We start from the raw sequence: 15322 nt of genomic DNA, 5'->3' as shown, positions 1-15322 counted from the left end.
AGGGTATTTGCTCACTAGGAGAAGTGTCTTTATTCCAAAAAAGCAAGTCATCAAAAACCATCTCTTTGATTGTTTGATTTAGTTCCTGGAACTGGTGCAGCCACTTTGCTGTCAGCAGGAAGAGGAAAGCAATGCTCAGAATAGAAATGCAAATAAATGATCCTTGCTGAAGCTCTTCTTAGCCAGCATGAAATCCTCCTTAGCAGGGACTTGCAGCTATGCCAGGAGAAATGTCCTTATTATTTCATGCCATTAGAAACCCCATTTTAGCCCTAATTCCCCAACAGATATACCATCTTCTGAGCACAGCCCATCTTTCCTGAGTTGACCATTGCCCCAAGTGACTCCCACTCTTCAACCTCTGAGCCATCCCCAGCCTTCCATTTCCTCCTACTCCACTAGCCCCTCCTAGACCACAGCTCACAGAGCAGGGATGGACCTTCAACCATCCATCCCTGCTCAGATCCTAAAGGAATCTGCTGCTGCTGAAGAGAAATCACAACCTTACAGGTTAATGTGCTGTGAACAACAGCTGTCCTGTTTCATCCACAACTCTATGGATAATTTTATTTGTCCTTTGTTACCATCCCACCCAACCTCCCCACTGAACCCCAACCTTTCCGGTCTCCAGACCTTCCCTTCAGTTCCTGCTCTCACTGCTGCCAATGACTGCTTCTTGGTCTCTGGACACAGGTAAGCCCAGGGGTGTGATCTCTGTTGCTGTGGGCCCCCTTGCTTATAATCCACGGGGGTTCACAGTGCATTGCGCTGCTGGGTACAGGAATAGTCATGGAGGGAGGATGCCCAGGCTCTAACAATGGAAAATCAATATTTCATTGAAACTTGAGCATGTTGCTTAAGGGCTGAAGGGACCACAAATGGTAGCGAGTGCCTTGCATGGTGTCAGCTTGCGAGGAGGTGCCTGATCCATCTCAGGGGACAGCCCCACTCTACAAGGTGTCCCCCTCCCCTAAGTGCCCATTCCCTAGTCTTCTTTTCTGTAGTGTTGCTATCTTCCACCCACTCACTTTGCCCATTTTCCCACCCTTGTTACAATATGACCAAGACTTCTTCACTTGAAAACAAAGTATCTTCTCCTTTACCCTGAGCCTGTCTGTGGTTCCTCAGAGGAAGCTAGGATTTTAACTGTTTCCCCCACCTTTACCTCTGCTCATCCCAAACAAACCAGGTGGGTTGCTTTGACCTTCCTTGGGGTTTATAGAAAACAAAGGAGAGATCCTAAATCAGCTGCCACTTAAATAGTCAAAGACTAACTGTCCCAATTAACTGTTAAATGAAATAATGTTTTTGTTTCATAGGAAACTTGAGCAGAGATGAAGGCTAGCTTAGGATGTGGGGGGGTGATCTCCATGCACCCCAGGGTGGAGGGTGGTCACCAGATGCTGAACGGCGATATGGGTCAGGTGCTCTGCTGAGCAGCCACGACAGACAGTGCAGGTGGGTGTGCTCAGGTGACACGCGGATCTGATGCTGTGATGTCCAACAATTTCTTTGTTGTTTCAGTTTTATGGTTTCTGTAGAACAGGAAAGATGCCGGTCCAAAAAGAAAGCTATTATTAGTAGGTTAAGCCAGGAGCAGGCTATCATTTTTTTCTCCAACTCTATCTCTCTATCATCTCCAATCGGATGATAGGCTCTTGACCGAGCCTCGCCCAGCAGGATGATTCTGGATTGACTATCATCACAGCACGTGTGGCAGCCAGGGAAAGATTCCTAAGGAATGGAGAACTTTACCTAATTTTATCTTGGGCTAAAATACCTCTACTCTTCTTTGGCTTGAGAACCAGGGTCACTGGCCTCATTTCCGAAGCAAGGAGGGGAAGGATGAACACACCATCCTTGCAGTTTCTGGTGGTAAATGCAAAGCTGTGTGTGGAAGCATCTGAGACCTGTCTTCCTGCTGCTCTAGTCCTCTACAATACACGGCGATTATCTACCGCTTCCATCCAAGCCTCCCAGAGAAAGATTCCGCTTTTGTTCTTCCACTTTTTTACTGCTTATTTATTCCACGACATGCTTCAGTGGGCCCCTAAAGCTCCTCCATCACCCTTTCTAATCCAGTGAGTATGGCTGCGTCCCTCTCCTGCGTGACCTGTCGCTGCCCTCGCATGATGGAGCCCTCTCTCCTCCAAACACTGGTTTCCGTTGTGCTTCCTTGCTCTGTAACAGTCTTTCTCTGTCTCCTTGAGGATTCCTCTCTCCCTCTGTTCTTCTACTGTATCCTTTCTGTTCTTCTCTATACCTTCAGTGAACTCACTGAGTTTCAGGGTTTCCACCAACTCTCATGCCTGCATCTGCATCTTATGTCTACTCCAAGCTTCAGACCCTGACACCCATGTACTCATGAGATAGCCCCATGGCCCCTTATCCCTCCTTGAGCAAATTCCTCTTTTACGATTCACTGTCCAGGTTCCTGGCATCCTCCAGGTGCGCCAAGCTAGAGTGACTCCTTACCCTCTACACCCAGGCAATCATCAAGTCCTATAGAATTTACCTTTAACCCATTCCGTCTTCTACATCACTTAAATGGCAACATGATTTAATAGTTGCATTGGAGGCAAAGTATGAAGACAATCAAACCTGGCCTCCCTGGTGGTGCAAAGGGTTAAGTCTCAGCACTATGAAGCTACCTGCAGCCACTGCAGCATGAGTTCAATCCCTAGCCAGGGAACTGACCCACGTGATGCAGCAGCCCCCTCCTGTCTCCCCCCTCCTCCCCTCAGCAGTGTATTTCAGTAGATTTGCCTGTTCTGCTCCCCACTCTGCCTCCAGTGAATCCTCTCACCGCACCCCCCCCACCTCTGGCCCGCACCCCAGCTCTTGCATGCATAAATAAATAAAATAAATTTTAAAAATAAAGACAAACCTGGGCTAGTCCCGATTCCCTTCTTCACATAACTTTTCTCTAAATGTCAGTGTTGTCATCTGGGAAATGGGAATACTGTAGCACCTATTCATAGGACTTGTGAGAATCTAGGCAAAGTCCTTAGTACAGTGACAACTGGACAGTAGCAATAAATGTCATTGCTATGAGGAGTATGGTTGTTGCCACACTGCTGGCCACTGACCTAGCCCAGTCCCTCACCAACTCTCTTCTGCATTATTTAACAGTGTCCTAACTAGTCTCACTACCTCCTAGCTAACCCCTCAGAAGGGAGCCACCCCCACACCCAGACAATTACATGTGTCGTATCAGCCTTGTCTGCAGAGCACCCATTCTGAAGCTCTATTTGCTCACCTCCGTGGGTGCTCCTCAGTCCTCCCTCTCCTCTTGTAATTGTTCTTCCTGCCTCCATCATGACATTGTTCTATAATGACTGTACTTGTTTGTGTTTCTGTCTCTCCCGCTAGGTTAATGCTTATTAACAAGGCAGATTTCAAGACTCCACCTCTTACCTCTTGAATTAATGTCTTTGAGGTGAGACCCAGAAACAGGCATTTTAAAAAAAAATGAACAGCCTAGACAGTTGAAATGTTCCCTCAAGAGTGGGAGGGAGGGCTGCACTTCACGCTCTGGACAGTCTCGGATGGGGACTAAAGCCTTACTTGCCTTTGTGTCCCCGGGATTTATCCCAGCACCTGGCAAACAGCAAGCACTTGATAATTGCTTGCTTAATGAGTCAAAGATGATTCTGACGAGTCATGACCTGGGAGCGGCTTGGCCACAGGCTGGGTGGGGCTCCACCCGGCTGAATCCCTGTCCAGCCATCTGGGCCAGTGTTCCAGGAAACCCTACTGCCCTTGGGTGCCCTAGGGGGCAAATTGAGCAGCTTTTCCAGCGGTGGCCTACCTTTGGACAATATGTAGTCATATTCTATGTGTTGAGACTCCATGTCAACATTTCATCTTTAAAAATTTGCTGTTAAAAATAATAAGTTTGAAGTAAGTATCCTGCTACACCAGGGTGTTTTTAAATTTAACAAGAAAATTAATCTCTCAGAGGGTCTGAAGTATTGAAGAACTTTTAGAGATGTTTCTTTCCTACTTGCCAAGGACACTGCTTCATTATCCCCAGGACTCTAACAAAAAAATTAGGCTCTGATGTCTCATTGATCTTCCAATAGAGGGTGGTAGACCCACCTTATAGAAATGTCACTTTGCGATGCTATGATAGCAAGATGATGGGAGGTTTTTAAGCCCATATCACCAACTCTAGGTCTTCTAAGATCCTTCCTATTGTATATTATTGGAATCCAAGAACATGTTCTCTAAATTCAGAAATACCTTGAATCACTTCTTGGTCTTTTGACTATACTCAAGTGCAGAAATATACTGAGGCTCAACATAGCCAAGATGTTCTACCACATTACTAAAACAAGTATGTCTCTGTGACCTTTCACTTTCCATATGTTTCTATATACAATTAATTCTTTTCCCTAAAATCCCCACATAAATTTTGAAGTAAGTCTCTACAATACAAATCTTAATTTCTTTCTCCTTATTTCTGCTTCTGGACATTTTAATGTCCTCCAATATAGTTTACATGGTTTTTTATTAGGAACTTAAAATACATTTGCTTTCCAGCTTGAGAACTCCCTTTAGTCTGATACCTTCGGGCACTGCAATAGTAATACCAGCTTATGACTGAGGATTCTGGTGTTCAAAGCAGTCATCAGCTTTCTAGCAAGAAGACATAACTGAGGAAAATCTAGGAACTTTATGGCTTGTGTATGTTCTTGTGACCTAAACTTTCAGAAAAATATTTGCTCGCTATCAAGTGGTGATTAAGAATATTCTCAGTACTCCTACCCAGGCCTCCCACAGCCAACATGGTGGCCTGTGTGTCCTGAGGAGCTGCAGTTCTGTACAGGCTTCCTCTGGGGTAGGGTGGGCATAGTTCAGAGACAGGTCTCTGGAAAGCCAGGACTATTGAGTTGCAGACACAAATTAAGGCTAAGACACACCACACTTGTAACACAAAGAATAGGGGTGCAGCCTTAAGAAATAAAACCTACATATGGATTTTATTAAAAAGCAGATTGAAGAGTTCAACATTTAGCAGGCATGATGGGGGAAGATCCAGGAACTTGTACCCAAGAGGATATTGATAAAGCTACTGCTTACCTTTTTCCAAGTAGTTTGTTTGAGAAGGGAGACAGGACAAACACTGAAGAATCTTAACATTTTTCCAAAGCAAATAGCAATTCAGTGAGGAGAAGGTGGCCCGTCCATTTCATTTTCTCTTTTATACTGGCAAACAGTGGTATTATTATTAATGCATGAAGCACATGGAAAGCTACTGAATACAGAAGAACATCCAAGTCAACTGCAAATCAAAGGCCCATTTTCAGAAAACTAAAACCATAGACTCAATTGACATCAGATGGCTGATTAAAGTGAAATCAGAATAAATCTTGGTGGAAAACTGTCAGATCAAGATTATATGCAGTTTATTTGGCTGCTAGAAAAGTTATTAACATTGCAATGTGGTATTGCTGAAGAAGAATGTGTTCAGAGGTTTCCTAGGAGGGTAATTATTCGGTGAGAAAACCAGCTGAGCCAACTGGTGCATCTGGAGGAGCCAGGAATGACTGTGAGCAGAGTGAAGGTAAGAGAGCTCGCACACAGCCTTAAAGTGCAGAAGTAATGAGAAGGGAGGCAACTAACTGCCTGCTTTACTCCCCAGGAAAGAGAAAGCGGATGCTGCCTTTTCACATCCTTGAACTTGGAAAAAAACCATGTGACTGTACAGTCTCCGGGGGCGACAGTGGCCACAATCTGTGCAGGTTAGAATGATGGCAAAAGCCTTGATGCAGTTTTGTCACCGAGGAAGAGGTGAAGTGGAGAAGGAAAGCTGACCACTTGGCTACTGCTCTGCATGTCAGAGAACAAAGAAGCCAGGCCCAGAGGTAGCCGACAGAATGTTTACCTGGAAGACACTTGAGTGAATTTTCACAGGGAAACTGCTGGCTAAAGTGAGGGCAGTATGTTAGGCATTTGACTTCTGAGATGATGTAATTTAAAACGCTATTTTGTAAAGGTTAGCTTTAAAAAATAATTCTAAAAAAGAATATTCTCAGTGTTTCGTTTGTCAAAACTTGCATTGATACATTCTGGTGTTGATGACATAATTCATTCTTTTATCATTTAGGTGATATTAACTGGACATTGTATGGTTTTAGATTCCTTTACCTGAGACATATTACCAGGAACAGCAGCACACCTGGAGGAGCCTTGAGCTCCTCAAGAAAATACCATATCAGCTTCACTGGTGGCATTAGAGGGCCTCCCTGGTGGCGCAAGGGGTTAAGATGCAGCCTATGAAGCTATCCCCTGCCACTGCAGAAGGAGTTCAATCTCCAGCCAGGGAGCTACCCACATGGCACAGCAGACCTCTCCTATCTCACCTGCTGCTCCCCTCAGCAGTGTATTTCATTAGATCTGCCTGTTCTGTTCCCCACTCTGTCTCTGGTGAATCCTCTCACCCCCACACCTCTGTCCTGTACCCTAATTCTTGTTGCATAAATAAATAAATTTTTTTAAAAAAGAAAACATGGCATTAGAACTGTTAGAGATCCACTATGAACAATGGTACCATCATTAAAAGGAAAAAAAAAGTCCAAATCAGCCTATGAGTACATTTGGAATGCAAGATTCTTGCCTAGAGATTTATAGACCTCTCCTGCCACCTAGTGGGAAAATAAATGCGGCATAGCTTTGCATGAGCTCTCAAAGTTGAACACAAACCACCCACTCAGTACCCCCAACCGCGTTCCCCCAACACTTGTAAATTATTTAAAAGGCACTCTTGCCAAGCAATTTCTCTACTAAGGAATCATCCTCTGAATGGCTACTGGAGCATGCATACACATGTGCATCAATAATAATGTTCCTTGCAGTATGTGAAAGAGAAATACATTGGAAGCAGTCTAAATGACCTCGGTTAGAAAGTGTTACCCCTTTACCCTATTAAAAAATGGGTATATTCTTTAATAGGCTATTATCTTCATATATATTATATTTATTATGCATAAATATATACACATATATGTTATTCTTTAAATAATATAATAAAATATATGTTATTAACGTACAAAACTGCAGGTTAATCAAAAAATAAAGTTGCATGAAATATAATTTCTTTCAAGCAAAAACATACATTTTATATGCTTATAAATTCATTATAAAATATATGGACATACACACTATATCAAACACAGAAAAAAAACTTGTTAGTTACCTGTAATAAGTGAGAATTTAAGACTTTATCTTTTTTTTATAATAAATTTTATTTTTATATTCCCCATACAATTGCAACCCCCTTATTTTGACCCCAATCCCTCCCCTCCCGCCCCCTACCCCCATAGAGTGTCTCTGGTTCATAGTTTTTTGTTGATTTTGATTTTCACTTTCTTATAGTTATTCATTTTCCTGGTCCCTTATTTAAGTTTTCTAGATTCCTGCTATGAGTGAGACCATCCGGTATTTTTCTTTTTCTTTCTGGCTTATTTCGCTGAGCATGATCCCTTCCAGCGCCATCCATGTTGCTGCAAATTGTATGTGTTTATCTTTTTTGAATGCTGAGTAATATTCCATGGTATATATGTACCACATCTTCTTGATCCAGTCATCTATTTTTGGGCATTTGGCTTGTTTCCATAGCTTAGCTATTGTAAACAGTGCTGCTATAAACATAGGGGTGCAGGTGCTCTTTGGAATTGATGTTTCTGTGTCCTTTGGGTAAATACCTAGGAGTGGAATTGCTGGATCATATGGAAGCTCTATGTTTAGTAAGTCCAGAAATCTCCACACAGCTCTCCATAGTGGTTGGACCAGTTTGCACTCCCACCAACAGTGCAGAAGAGTTCCTTTTTCTCCACACCCTCGCCAACATTTGCTGTTGCTAGTTTTTTTAATATGTGCCATTCTCACTGGTGTAAGATGGTATCTCATGGCAGTTTTGATTTGCATTTCCCTGATTACAAGTGATGTTGAACATTTTTTCATATGCCTGTTGGCCATTTACATTTCCTCTTCAGAGAAGTTTCTTTTTACTCTTCTGCCCATTTTTTCACAGGATTATTTTCTTTGTTGTTGTTGAGTCTCATCAGCTCTTTGCAGATTTTTGTGATCAGTCCTTTATCATTAGTGTTGGGTGCAAAAATGTTCTCCCAGTCGGTGGGGTTTCTCTTTGTTTTTGTTATTGTCTCTTTTGCTGTGCAGAAGCTCTTTAATTTGATGTAGTCCCAGCTGTTTATCTTTGCCTTCACTATCACTGCTTTGGGTGACGTGTCTGTAAAGATGTCTTTGAGGTGCATATCACGTAGTGTTTTGCCTATATTTCCTTCTATGTATTTTATGGTTTCAGGTCTTATGTCTAGTTCTTTAATCCATTTTGAGTTGATTTTTGTGTATGGTGTGAGGTAGGGGTCAAGCTTCATTCTTTTGCAGGTAGCGACCCAGTTTTCCCAGCACCATTTACTGAACAAACTTTTTTTGCTCCAGTGCATATTCTTTGCTCCTTTGTCAAAGATTAGTTGACCATAAATCTGTGGGTATATTTCTGGATTTTCTATTTGATTCCATTGGTCTGTGTGTCTGTTCTTGTTCCAATACCATGCATTTTTGATGATTATGGCTTTGTAGTATAGTTTGAAGTCTGGGAGTGTGATGCCTCCATTCCCTTCTTTTTTTTTTTTTCAGGAGAGCTTTGGCTATTCAGGGTTTTTGGTGATTCCATATAAATTTCATCAATAATTGCTCTATTTCTTTGAAGAATGACATTGAAATTTTGATTGGAATAGCATTGAATCTGTATGTTGCTTTTGGTAGGATGGACATTTTGATAATGTTAATTCTTCCAATCCATGAGCAGGGATGTCTTTCCGTTTCTTTGTTTCTTCTTCTATTACTTTTAACACTGTTTTATAGTTTCCTTTGTATAGGTCCTTTACTTCTTTTGTTAGATTTATTCCCAAGTTATTTGATTTTTTTTTTGCTTCGATAATAAAAGGGATGGTTTTTTTGATTGTTCTTCTTCAAATTTATTGTTTGTGTATACGAAGGCTACTGACTTTTGTGTGTTGATTTTGTATCCTGCCACTTTACTGAACTGATTGATGAGTTGAATTAGTTTTTTGTGGAGTTTTTGGGGTTCTTTATGTTTATTATCATATCATCTGCAAATAGTGATAGTCTGACTTCTTCTTTTCCTATTTGGATTCCTTGTAGGTCTTTCTCTTGTCTTATTGCTCTGGCTAGGACTTCCAGTATTATATTGAAAAGCAGTGGTGAGAGTGGACATCCATGTCTTGTTCCAGATCTTAATGGAAATGCTTTCAGCTTTTCACCGTTGAGAATGATACTGGCTGTTGGCTTGTCATAGATGGCCTTTATGATGTTCAGGTATGTTCCTTGTATACCAAGAATTTCGAGGGCTTTTATCATGAATGGGTGTTGCACTTTGTCGAAAGCTTTCTCAGCATCGATTGATATTATCATATAGTTTTTATATTTCTTTTTGTTGATGTGTTGGATGACGTTGATTGATTTTTGGACGTTGAACCATCCTTGTGTCCCTGGCATAATCCTACTTGGTCGTGATGAATTATCTTATGGATACATTGTTGGATTCTGGTAGCTAAAATTTTATTGAGGATTTTTGCATCAGTGTTCATTAGAGAGATTGGCCTGTAGTTTTCTATTTTTGTGTTGTCCTTGTTCTGTTTTGGTATTAGTGTAATGTTGGCTTCATAGAAAGTGTTTGGTATTGTCCCTTCTTTCTCAATTTTTTGGAAGAGTTTGTGAAGGATAGGCACCAATTCGTCTCTGAATATTTGGTAGAATTCATTTGTAATTCCATCAGGTCCTGGGCTTTTGTTTTTGGGGAGGTTTTTGATTACCATTTCAATTTCGCTGCTTGTAATTGGTCTGTTTAGTGTCTATTTCTTCTTTATCTAGCTTTGGGTGATTGTAGAGTTGTAGTAATTTGTCCATCTCCTCTAGATTGTTGAACTTGTTTCCATATGACTGTTCATAGTTGTTACTGATTATTCTTTTGATTTCTGCTGTGTCCGTTGTGATTTCTCCTCTTTCATTTATAATCCTGTTTATTGGTGCTTTCTCCCTTTTTTCCTTTGTGAGCCTGGCTAGGGGTTTGTCTATTTTATTGATTTTTTCGAAGAACCACCTCTTGGTTTCATTGATCTTTTGGATTGTTTTTTTAGTTTCAATTTCATTTATTTCTGCTTTGGTTTTTATTATTTCTTTCTTCTACCGGTTTTGGGGTTTTTTTGTTGTTCTTTTTCTAGATCTTTGAGCTTCGAGATTAGTTTGTTTCTTTGAGTTCTTTCTTGTTTCTTGATGTGAGCCTCTATTGCTATATATGTTCCTCTTATTTCCCATACATTTAGGAAATTGGTGTTCTCCTTGTCATTCAATTCAAGGAATTTTTTGATTTCTTCTTTGATCTCCTCATTAGTCCAGTGATCTTCCAGTAGTGTGGTTTTCAATCTTCATGAGGTAGGAGAGTTTCTTGCCTTCTTTTTATGGTTTATTTCTAGTTTGGTGCCTTCATGGTCAGAAAAGATGGTTGGTATGATTTCAATCTTGGTGTATCTGTTGATGTTTGTCTTGTGTCCCAGTATGTGATTGATCCTGGAGAATGATCCTTGTGCGCTTGAGAAAAATGTGTACGCCGATTTTTTGGGGTTTAGTGTTCTATAGATGTCTGTTAAGCCCAAGCGCTCTAGATCCTTATTGAGAGCTTTAGTGTCTTTACTTATTTTTTGTCTCATTGATGTATCCATTGTTGATAGTGGTGTGTTGAAGTCTCCCACTACGTATGTGTTTTCTCTGATGTCTGTTTTCAGAGATAACAATAGTTGTCTGGTGCTCCTTCATTGGGTGAATATATGTTAATGACTGTTATTTCTTCTTGACGTATTGTCCCCTTGATCATAATGTAGTGACCATTGGGGTCTCTTTTTATCTTTTTGAGTTTGAAATCTGTTTGATCTAACTATAGCTGTTCCTGCTTTCTTTTTTGGTCCATTTGCTTGTAGGATTGTTTTGCATCCTTTAACTTTGAGTCTATTTTTATCTTTTTGTAGCTAATGTGTTTCCTGGAGACAGCAGAAGGTTGGGTTTTGTTTCTTAATCCAGCCTGGACTCTGTGTCTTTTTATTGAAGAGTTTAGTCCATTTACATTTAGAGTTAATATTGATATGTTAGCATCTGTATTTGCCATTGTGTTTGTCTTCCTTTGATTTTTTTATTTATTCTTTTAATAACTTTTTTTTTTGGCCTTCTTTCGTTGTTATTCGTCCCTCTGAGGTTCTGGCTTTAGGACTCCTTGTAGTATTTTCTGGAGTGGGGTTTTGTCGTAATGAAATTCCAGAGTTTCTGTTTGTCTGGGAAGGTCCTTATTCTTCTTCATAGAGGAAGGAGAGCTTTGCGGGGTAGAGTATTCTTGGTTGGCATCTGTTTTCTTGGAGTCTGTTGACTATGTCCCTCCACTCTCTCCTTGCCCGTAGTGTTTCTTCGGGGAAGTCTGATGTCAGTCTAATTGGTTTTCCTTTGAATGTTATCTGTTTCTTCCCTCTTGTCAGCTTCATTATTTTTTCCTTGTCCTGGATTCTTGGGAGCTTTACTATTATGTGTCTTCCAATTTTGTCGTGGAAGTTTGGTGTTCTTCTTGCTTCTTGTGTATCAATTTTCAGCTCCTTCTTCACTTTTGGGAAGTTCTCTTCAATTATCTCCTGGAATATTTTCTCTGTTCCTGCATCTCTCTCCTCTCCTTCTGGTATTCCTATAACTCTTATATTTCCTTTCCTCATGGAGTCAGATAGTTCCCGAAGTCTTTCTTCCGTCTTTTTCCTTCGTACTTCTCCTTCCTTTTCTGTTTTGGTTTTTTTATTTCTGTGTCTTCAAGAGTACTTATTCGTTCTTCCACTTCATCTATTCTGCTTTCATTGCTTTTTCCTGAGTTCTTTAGTGCCTCCATTAATTCTTTGATCTCCTGCATTTCTTTTACTTCCCTCTTTAGGGACTCAATTTCATTCTTCTGATCGTTGATTATTTTTCCCTTATCATTGTTTTCCTTTACGACTTCTGTCAGTTTTTTAATCATGGCAATTTTCAATTCTCTTTCTGGAAGGCTCAGAAGTTCTTCCAAGTTGCTGTCGTTGCAGTCTGGGGGGTGGTTTTCTTTTTGTGGTGTGCTTTTTTTCCTGAGGAGTTGCTAGGTTGCGTGTGGTTCTTCTACTCCCTACTGTCTGTTTTCTAATTTGCCGTATGCTTTGGGACACTGTGTTGCTGGGACTGGCCGGCAACTTGGTGAACTTCTCCGCTCCCCTCTGGCTCTTCCGGGAGTCATGTGTAGGTTTCAAGCAGTCTTTACTGGAGAAAGGTCCCTGTTCTAAAATGCCGATGCGGGGACACGCTGCCCTGCATGCGTGGTCTGCCCTGGCAGTGGGTTCCCGCTCCCCCTCTGGGCTTGGGCTGCAGGCCAGAAGGGGCCTGGCATGGGCGAACTTCCCAGCTTTCTTCTGGCTCCTCTGGGATCCCTCTACTAGTTTCAGGCAGTCTTTACTGAGAGATGTCCTGTCTAAAATGGCGACGTGTGATGCACTCCCTGCGTGCCAGGTCAGCCCCAGCAGTGGGTTCCCGCTCCCCCTCTGGGCTGGGACTGCAGGCCAGAAGGGGCCTGGCATGGGTGAACTTCCCAGCTCACCTCTGGCTCCTGAGGGAGCCTTCTGCTGGTTTCAGGCAGTCTTTACTGAAGAAATGTCCCTGTTTAAAATGGCGAATCGGGACACACTCCCTGCACGCCTGGTCTGCCCTGGCGGTGGGTTCCTGCTCCCCCTTTGGGCTGGGACTGCAGGCCAGAAGGGGCCTGGCGTGGACGAACTTCCCAGCTCACCTCTGGCTCCTGAGGGAGACTTCTGCTGGTTTCAGGCAGTCTTTACTGAAGAAATGTCCCTGTTCTAAAATAGCAATGCAGGACGCACTCCCTGAGCACCCAGTCTCAGGCACACTCTTCTGCGTGTCAGGTCTGCCCTGGCCATGGGTGCCAGCTCCCCCTCTGGGCTCGGACTGCTGGTCAGAAGGGGCCTGCCGTGGGCGAACTTCCCAGCTCACCACTGGCTCCTCCGGGAGCCTTCTGCTGCTTTCAAGCAGTCTTTACTGAAGAAAGGTCCCTGTTCTATGGGGTGTTGGTGTTTTTTTTTTTCTGGTCGCTAGGTGGCCCCAGAGATCTCTCCTAGTGTCCTTGGGGAGCTGTTTTTATCACCTCGTGGGACGGGGAACAGAGTGGGAGTGGTGGGGAAAGCCTCAACGGTTTTGGGGTGCTGCATCTGCCTTGTGCCCCACCGTCATTGTGGGGAACCCAAGCCCTGAATTTCGTGCCCTGGGTCTCAGTTTCAAAGCCCTCAGGTCCAGGACGCGGGCTGTAGCCCAGTTCAGTGTCTGCAGAAATGGCACCTTTTGCACCCCGCTCCCGTGTCTGGGCGCCTGGTTTCTGATTACTCAGTGAGGGACATTCACCTCAGTGAGGGCCCCCGCACGTCTCCCCTCAAGCCTAGGTCGCAGGTGTGGGGACCTGGGCAGCTGCGATCCACGTTTGCTTTTCCGCAAAAGCTTACCGGCTGGCCTGGGGTTGTTTTTAGGTCTCCAGGAGTCTTTGTTTTTCTCTAATGGCACCTGGAGCAGCTCACTCACCTCCGCGGTGAATCCTGCAGGGTTCTCCACAACTCCAGTTCACGGGGTGTGGTGGCTGAAATAGTTCCTTTCCACTCACAGTCCTGCTTGATGCGTAGTTTGTTCTTGTTGGTTGTTTTAGTTTTTGTTTTTTTTTCCCCTCTTTTCTGTTGGTCGGAGAGTGCCGACTTTGTGGGTGGGGGAGGGTAGCAGGGTTCTGAGTTTTCCTCCCTTGTAGTCCTCTTTTATGGCAACTTTCTTCTTCAGGTAGTTTTCGGGAGTCGTCCATTTATCTTCCATGTCCCAGTTCTCACTGGGACCTGCCGCTTTTCCTCCCTATTAACTTTTTTTTTAATGGGAGATCTTACTTGCAGCATTTCCTCACCGCCATGTTGATCCGCCCCCTTATTTAAAAACTTTTTAATATGATATAACCACAGTTATTTTTGCTTTTCCTTGCTGCATATGTTAAGTCTCCAAAAATATCTGTCACATTTGTAATGAAATGTATCACTAATGGTTTCATCTATATATTTAATTGTTGCAGGTCTTATATATAAGCCTTTGATCCATTTTTAATTTATTTTTGTGCATGGAGTTAGAGAGTGATCCAACTGTACTCTTTGACATACAGTTATCCAGTTTTCCCAGCACAATTTTTTTTTAATTTTTATTTTTGCATAGAAGTACTGGGGAGTGGGCTAGAGGTGCAGGAGGAGAGAGGACTTACCAGAGACAGAATGGGGAGCAGAACAGGCAGATTTACTGAAAACATGGCTACGGGGAGTAGGGAGCGAGACAGAGGGGTCTACTGCACCATGTGAATTTTAACTCCCTGGCTGGAGATCAAACTCAGGCAATAGCAGTGTGAGTGCTGAGATTTAACCCCTAGGCCACCAGGGAGGCCCCCCAGAACAATTGTTGAAGAGACTCTTCTTTCCCCATATGTGGTCATGGTTCCTTTATCATGAATTAATGATTGATACATGTATGGATCTATGTCTAGACTTTTAATAATTTTCCATTGATCTAAGTGTCTGTGTTCTTTTTTTTGTAATATTTAAAGAGCAGGTTTATTAGGGAGAGGGACAGAAGAATGAAGGACACTTGCATAGACACAAGCAGGCAGGAAGAATTGCCCCCAAAGGAACAGATTTGCTAAGAGAGGCCTGCATGGTTGCAGGCGGGCAGCCTTGAGGGGAACTGCCTCTGCTGAGGGAGGTCAGTGAGGAGAAGTCCCGGCACATTACAGGTCACAGGCAGGCAGGGAGCTGCTGCCCTGCAGAGGGAGAGAGTTGGTGAAAAGAAGCACCTGCATAGTCACAGGTGGGCAGACAGAGTGCTGCAATGTCTGTTTATTCTAACACCATATTGTTTTAATTACTATTTTGCATTAATTATGTTTTGATTACCATATAGTTGAATGTCAAGTAATGTATTGTCTCCATTCCTCTCCCTTTTTCTCAATTGCTTTAGTTGTGGAGAACTTTTATATTCCATATAAATCTTAATATTTTTTTGTTCAATTACTTTGAAGAACATTGTTGGCATTTTAATGGGGGTTGCATTAAATTTACACATCACTTTTGGTAGATTAGCACTTTGACTATTTTGATTTTCCCTATTCATGAGAATGGCATGTTTTTCCATCTCCTTATGTCAT

The 15322-nt window shown here is 42.5% G+C and overlaps 1 pseudogene; it reads left to right on the top strand.

Annotated features, from left to right (window-relative positions):
- Positions 1–433: 433 nt before the first annotated feature.
- Positions 434–5506, top strand: LOC119242829 (28S ribosomal protein S9, mitochondrial-like; annotated as a pseudogene).
- The last annotated feature ends 9816 nt before the right edge of the window (positions 5507–15322 follow it).

This window comes from Talpa occidentalis, unplaced genomic scaffold, assembly GCF_014898055.3.
Source record: "Talpa occidentalis isolate TD23 unplaced genomic scaffold, MPIMG_talOcc4v2.1 talOcc4.13, whole genome shotgun sequence".
In the NCBI taxonomy this organism is placed as follows: domain Eukaryota; kingdom Metazoa; phylum Chordata; class Mammalia; order Eulipotyphla; family Talpidae; genus Talpa; species Talpa occidentalis.
Note: the sequence above shows the minus strand (reverse complement) of the source record. Positions and strands in the feature narration are given on the sequence as shown.